Below are 7263 nucleotides of genomic sequence, written 5' to 3'. Positions count from 1 at the left end.
TGGAAGAATTTTGACACGTGTAAGCCAGAATTTCATATTTACACATATTATTGAATATTTCGACGTCTCTGGTATGTTTTGGACATTGTGGGGGCACGTCCCATAAGCCCAAATGTCACAAACAGAGACACACATGTGTTATTTGTGGGGTCCTTCCACTCACGCGTCAGGAAGTGCCTTTAAACAAAGAAGAGGTGCCAAGAGGCTGCAGACGGGGGCCCATTCCTATTCCTGCCAAGCTTTCTAGAAAGAGACACCACCTTTCAGCAGAGCCCCGAGGACTTCTTGACTCTCAGAAATGCCAGGGAGACTAAATAGATTTTAGTCAGTTCCCTGAAGCAAATGCTACGAGAATACTAAGCAGCAGCAGTATTTTTCCACGTCCCAGCTCTTGGAGGTGAATTAAACATGGCTGCAGGTTGTTTCCTTCAGGTAGACTGTGTAATGACCAAGGCTTGTTTTGGTGTCCTTCCGCTGAGAATGAAACCCTCCTCAGGGCTGTGTACTTTTAACCCTGTGTGTTCTCAGATGTCTGCTGTCAGCACTCAAGTGTTCATGTTAGAATTCAGGAGAGAATGGACTCAAGACTCCTGGGTCCACGTCTTGTCCCACCACCATCTCCTCTGCAAGGTCTTGCTCTCTGATAGGTTTTGCTCGTGGAAAGCACAGGAGTGAGACATGGAGATGAGGTCCTTAGGTAAAGATAACAACCTCTCTTCAGCTCTGCAGTTCCCAGGCACTGCTCTCTTGTCTGTGTGAAGGAGGCAGGCAGAGATGGAGTTTTCTAATCCTCACTTTAGAGATGAGGAAATAAAGGCTTGGTAAGATCCCTTCCTGCAGGGCCTTGAATGCCCTTCCCAAAGGGGTCCTGGGGCTGACGGTGAGACCTGGGGCTGTGACTAGGCTCAGTCACTATGTGAACTTGGCTGTTCCAGTATTTTTGATCACTAAATACCAAACGAGAAATCTGAAAAGCTTCATACCCCCATCTCCTCGGGCAGTTGCCTTCTTGAAATAGAAAGAAAGGTTTATAGATTCACAAAACCCTTGCATTGAAAGGGGATTTAGAAGTCACCTCTGGCTGGCCCACATTTCTCGTGCTTTCCACTCTCAATGACATCCACCCAAACACTCCAGGCTGCCTACAGTCTTCTTTAAAACCTGGCCTTTGGAGCATAGCACTCGAGAGGTACACACAAACCAGCCCAAGTGGAATAGAATTACTACCTCCTTCATCCCAGACATATTTTTATAAAAGCTCCCTTGGAACTCATAGGGAGATTCTTGTTGAGCTAGAGGTGACTTTTGTTTTTGCGTTGTTTACGAGTGTTAATCCAGCCTGCAATTGAAGGGCTTCTTTTCAGCTGACTTGCACAAAACCACCCAGATGACAAGCAGAGGAACCAGAACTCAGGTCCATGAAGCTGACTTCGCTTTGCTACAAAGGCGTAAACATATCACAAAGCAAATCACAGAGATGCAATACTCCCCCAGTATCCTTCCTGGTCTTTTAGCCTCCAGGAATGGGACCAGGAACTTGGCAAACCTCAAGGATGACCCAAGATACCCTGTCCAGGGGGAGAGCACCCTGGAATTGATAGTAAAATTACAAACACAGGTCATAGAAAGCCCCTCTTTCTTTTTTAAAATTTCTTTTACATTTCTCTTCTTTTTGAAATGTTTGATTTTTTTTATAACCTGAGAACTCCTGCAGGAAAAAAAAAAATGTGGTCAACTTATTGTAAGTTTAAAAAATATAACTATGTAAAAATAAATCTTTGGGAAAGGATGACATATATATGTCATCTTAGTACTTCAGACTGAGAGGCTGTTTGGTAGACTGGAGTGATGAATACAAATAGAGCAGGAAGACAGCCCGAGAACCCCAGGGTGGCTTCATCACAGAAACCCTGCTTTTCATTCTGAAGGCTCCACCTCACCACTTTTCTGACCCTTGTTCTCAGCAAGCAGGAGAGAAAACAGAGAGCTGCCTCCAGAAGGCTGTCTTGCTGGGCTGCTCCATCAAGAATCCCAGACTCCCGGGGGGATGACTCCATAGTGTAGTGGTTAGCATGTCAGCTTTGCTCCATAATATAGTGGTTAGCACGTCAGCTTTGCTCGTAGAAGGTCCTGGGTTCGCGTCCCAAGTGTGGCAGCGCCCCCACCCCCGCCCCGCCCCCTCCAGCTGCAGTTGCCAGTGTGCGGGAAGGGAGGCCCCGCCTTCAGAGATCTAGTTCTTAAGGGGAAACAGTAACATCCATAGATCAGGGGCGAAAGCGGGAGTGGGGCAGAATTACAGAGAGGGGGGAAAAAAAAAAGAATCCCAGACTCCCGAGCCAGCAGCCACACCTTTCTCCCTTAACCTTTGCAGTCCTGCTTGGCAGTTTCCTTGGCACATGTATCCATGAGCACGGCTTTTCCCCCTGCTGACTGGAGGTTCCTGGGAAACAGAATTCTCATCTGAGTCATTGTTGCCTCCTCCAGAATTCCTCAAGCTCTGAAGCTGCAAAGCTTGATACTTTGTTCAAAGAATGATTGAAAGACTAAAAGTGAGTTTCCTCTTTCCTTGCCTTGCACAACCTGCTAGTGTAGGATGCTGTTCCCCTGCAAAGCACTACCACCCCTTCAAAAGGAATTTTCTTCTAAGAGCTGCCAGCTGCTGTGTTCATGATCAAGGCACAAGCTGCATATGACATCCTTCAGGGTTTTTTTCTGCTCTCCTAGTACCCCAGTGGTGACGTCATGTCCACAGAGCACTGTATGTCTTTCTTCTATTGGTGTGACACACAGGAATCCCTATACTGTGCCAGGAAATAACAAAATGAGCAGTGGGGAGTGGGGGGAGGTCTGTTTGCTGGAAAGTCACCTGGACAGCCTTGCCAGGACCAACAGAGACATCCATGGGAGCCTGAGTTAAGGAGGATGCTGAGTGGCCCCACCACACCATGCTCATAATCATGTCTCCACTTGAAGGCCAAGGGTGGCTACCTGTCACAGAGTCTGGCCGATGTTATTCTCTTGGGGCTGCAATCCTAGTGGCAGCCAATAGACTCTGGGAGGAGCACATTCACCCCCGCTTGGTCATGCCCAGTCTTGCTGGAACCCCGCACAGTCTGAAGTTCAAGCCGACTGGACAGCTGACCAGAGGAGGAAGGGATGGGGGATGACCTCATACCAGTATGTTCCTCATATTAATCTGTCGGAGAGAAGGTCCAGGATGGGGACAAGACAGGGCCCAGGACCAGTCGTGCTGGGAATGCTTGGGAAGCTGGAGGCAAGAGCCCAGCAGGACTCCTGGTTCTACCTCACAGCAGCACTGGCCCGTGGTGTTCTAGGATTTCTCACTTCAGTGCATCAGACATCTTGTTCTAGATTCTGTTGTTCACACGTTTCCCCATAAAATCAGGAGTCAGGACAAATATATTCACACAGTTCCCAGCCAGTCATCCTCTGTGCTCATTGAATGCTCGGGGGAAGGGAAGGGGGCAGGTAGCCAATTCTCCTTGTGCATATATCTGGCAGGCACTTTCACTGAGGCTCACATATTTATTAGGGTCAGTTTCTTGACTCAGGTGCACAAACCCCAGCTCTGGAAATTGCCAGCTTCTGCAATGATCCAGTGACCTTGAAGTTGATGCCACATTAACTGATGTGAAGAGTCTTTTCTCTCCATGGTGATCAACTCTGCACCTCACCACATTGTTCAAAGATCCACATAGATCTAATGACACGGGACAGTCTTCAGGAATCACAGTCCATAGAAGACAAACCACAAACCCCAGGCCTTCCCAGAACATCTAAAACTTGAATTGCAAAGAGCGGGTCTCACTGGCCTTCCAATCGACATTTCTGCTGTCTCTTGGACCCCACTGTGACTTTGAGTGCTAGATAATGAGGCTTTCATCTGGGGGAGGAAACTTGCTTTAGAATAAGGGCCCCAAATTTCAGGGTGACAACCTCAGGGAGCTTGAGTAGTAGGGAGAACACTAAACTTAGAGTCAGAAAATCTGGGTTTGAGATCGCCTTTGCCATTTCGTAGCAGTGTGATGCTGCAGTGGTTACATAACATCTCAGCCTCATCTTCCTCATTTGAAAAAGAGAAAAATTAGACCTACTTTATACAACACTGTGAAAGTGACTTGTTGTTGCTAGGTGCTATAACAACACCATTATTGTTATTAGTATGTGTTATTATTATACTAAGAACAGATATAACTAAGGACAGGAAACCCTGGTTTAAGTTCTAAGTCCTCTACTAATGCACAGCAGAGGCCATGCCATGATCTTCTCAATTGTGACATGGAGGTAGAGACAGTTGTCTCTACTGGTCCCAGGGACCGCAGGGCTGTAACCATAGAGGCGCTGGGTGGCTGAGATCCTCTTTGGAGACCAGAGAATACAACAGGGTCTGAGCTAGGCTTGAGTACTATGGTGTACAGCTGCGCTCACCCTCAGCCAAGAGAATCCCAACAGTGAATGCTCCTCTCGAAAAAGGTCTTGGCATTGCTTATAAAACAACCATCACAGTAGCCTTTCTGTATCTGCCTTATTCTTTGTAAAACACTTTCGTGAACATTTTCTTATGTGTTCATTTAAAGAAGGGAAAGTAGCTGCAAAGAAGAGCAAGTGATGACACTGGTTTCAGGATTCTGCATGAGGTTAATATTCTCGTCCTCGGTTCCCCAGCTGCCCTGGTGTACTGGAAAGGAAGTGATATGGCCATGGGCAATTCCTGTTCCCCACTCCAACGGACCTACCCATCCCCCCTGGCTCACTGAACAGAAGCCATGAATGCCCCTCCCCATGCCCACACCAGGCTTGGCCTGCAGTGGAGAAGATCCCGCCCAGCCAACAGCTTTGGGGCTCGATTTCTTCCTTTCCAAAAGGACACTGGGGCAAATGACGACCAGGTTCTCTGGAGGTAAGGGGAAGCTTACTCTCCAGGACAAATTCCCAATTAGTATTTTCTAATGTTACTATGAAAAGAGGCAAGGTGGCCTTTTCTTGTGACTCTCTCGAGCTCTACAGACCTCAGATGATTCTTCAATCTCCTACCAGGTGTGCCCACCATCAGACAGATTTAGGTCATCTCGTTTAGAACCCACTATCTAGTAAGTGAACACATACCCTGACCCAGTGAAATCTCACATTGCCAGAGTGTCAGGGGAAGAATCGAGCAGATGTGGGCAGGGAGAAGGCGGGTGCAGGGAGGAAAGAGTCTGAAACTCCTCTAGACAAAGCCCAACCCCTTTAGGTCTTCACTCAAAGGGCAGAGGAATGGCCCCAGGTGCAATGAGAATGAGGCATTTTCTAGGGAAAGGCAAGCCTCATTCAACATACTTCAAAATTCCAGACCATTGAACATGACCTTCTTTCTTGTTCAGTTGCTGAGACCAATAACTATCCAGCCAATCAATGCCTTTTGCTGGATTCCAGGTTCACCTAGCCATGTTCCAATCATGACATGGCTTCCCACCTAGCTCTCTCCCTGTAGGGAGAGATGCATTGACAGTGCCATCATGCGAATTCTGGTTCCCAGCCCAGCTAAGCTTATCTAGGAAGCTAGACTTTAATGTGCACTCTTGGGAGTTGGTTGTGCTTGAATTCAGGTGACTGAATGTCTTAAGCTTAAGAATGTCTCTTTCTGGAGTCTCTTGGAAGACAGCCAACTTGACCTCAATGGAGGCACCCTACCATCACCATCAGCTATGTGCCCTTTCTATATAAGCTCACATAAAAGATCCTGCTTGTTTTATTTACTTATCTGCTACCACAAGGGTAAGCATCCTTGCAGGCAGGCAACACGGCCTTATCCATCACAGCACATCTAAAATCTAGCACAGAGCCTACTACATAGCAAAGGGTAGACAAATGTCTATAGATGGATGATTAAAAATGAATGAATTACTTGAGTATAAAGAGGATGAATTAGAGAAATGCTTCTACTTTTGCTCTTTTCTGAAATCCTAATAAAATAACTTTTTAAAAAGGCATTAACTCTCAAGTATAAGAAGTGGACAGGAGATAATAAACAACATTTTTGAAAATCAGAAAGCAGATGCATTCTACGCTTATACAGGAAAAACAAAACAAAACAAAACAGGAACCACCACAATTTACATCTCAGACTCTCAAAAGGTTTAGTTATCTGCAGTACTGTCTGCCTCTGCAAGTGGGAGCTGAACAAAGCAGTCAAAAGGAAGATTAGGTGAGTTCCTTTAGAAAGAACTTGTAGATCCCCTTCCCAGGCAAGAAACTTCTCCTGGCCCTGCTGAGCACAGGACTGGAGATTTGTTCTCTGGAGAGGATAAAACAAAGGGTTTTTGGATACATGGACACACAGCACCATTAAGGATGAGCTTATCATACCCTCCAAAATGAACCCTAAGCAAAGATATCCATAATAGATGTTAAAGCACCCAATTCTCTTCCTTAAATTGACCCTCAAAGCAGAAGATTGAAAGAGTTGTTCCTGAAGAATTTGACTATTCCCTAAAAAAGGAAAAAACTGCTGTAGGGGGTTCCTGCAATGAAATGTCCCAGCCAGAGCACCCTCTGGGGGTGCCTGACGGTTGTCAAGCCTCATCCTTTGGCCCAGGGTATCCTCTTAGCAGGTTACCAAATATCTGAGAAGCTAAAACAAATATACAAGAAAAAACATCTTGGAGGAAACAGAGACTGTGCAGGAAGAAGAAAATTTCAAATAGAAAAAAATGTTACCAAAAAATAATAGTAAATGAACCTTAAAGGAATAAAGATGGGGGCTCTTGGAAATTAAAATATGATAGTAAGACCAAAAATCCTAATGGGAGGATCGAAAGGAAAAGTTGAGGAAATCTTCTAGAGCATAGAGCAAAAACAAAAAGAGATGAAATTGGGAGAAAAATGATAAGAAAATGAGGAGTTTCGGAGGTTCAACATCTAAGTGACAGTAATTCCAGAATGTGCAAATGGAGAAAATTTTCCAGAACAGAAGGCAACAACGAAAAGGTTTGCTTACTGCCCAGCACAATGGCTACACAGAGTCCCACACCAAGACACATCGCTGTGACGTTCCAGAGCACTATGGGCGAAGAGAAGATCCTGCTTGTTTTCAGAAAGGAAAAAGGAGCCATAAAAGAATGAGGAGTGAAACCAGCTTTGGACGTCTCGACATCACGGACATGTGGAAGAAAAATAAAGACATCTCTTTAACATTCTGAAAGCAAATGATTTCCGACGTAGAATTCGATACCTGGCCGAGCTGTTCATCAAGAAGAATAA

This window comes from Pteropus vampyrus, unplaced genomic scaffold (genome assembly GCF_000151845.1).
Source record: "Pteropus vampyrus isolate Shadow unplaced genomic scaffold, Pvam_2.0 Scaffold416, whole genome shotgun sequence".
In the NCBI taxonomy this organism is placed as follows: domain Eukaryota; kingdom Metazoa; phylum Chordata; class Mammalia; order Chiroptera; family Pteropodidae; genus Pteropus; species Pteropus vampyrus.
The sequence above is the reverse complement of the archived record's forward strand: the minus strand, read 5'-3'. Positions refer to the sequence as shown.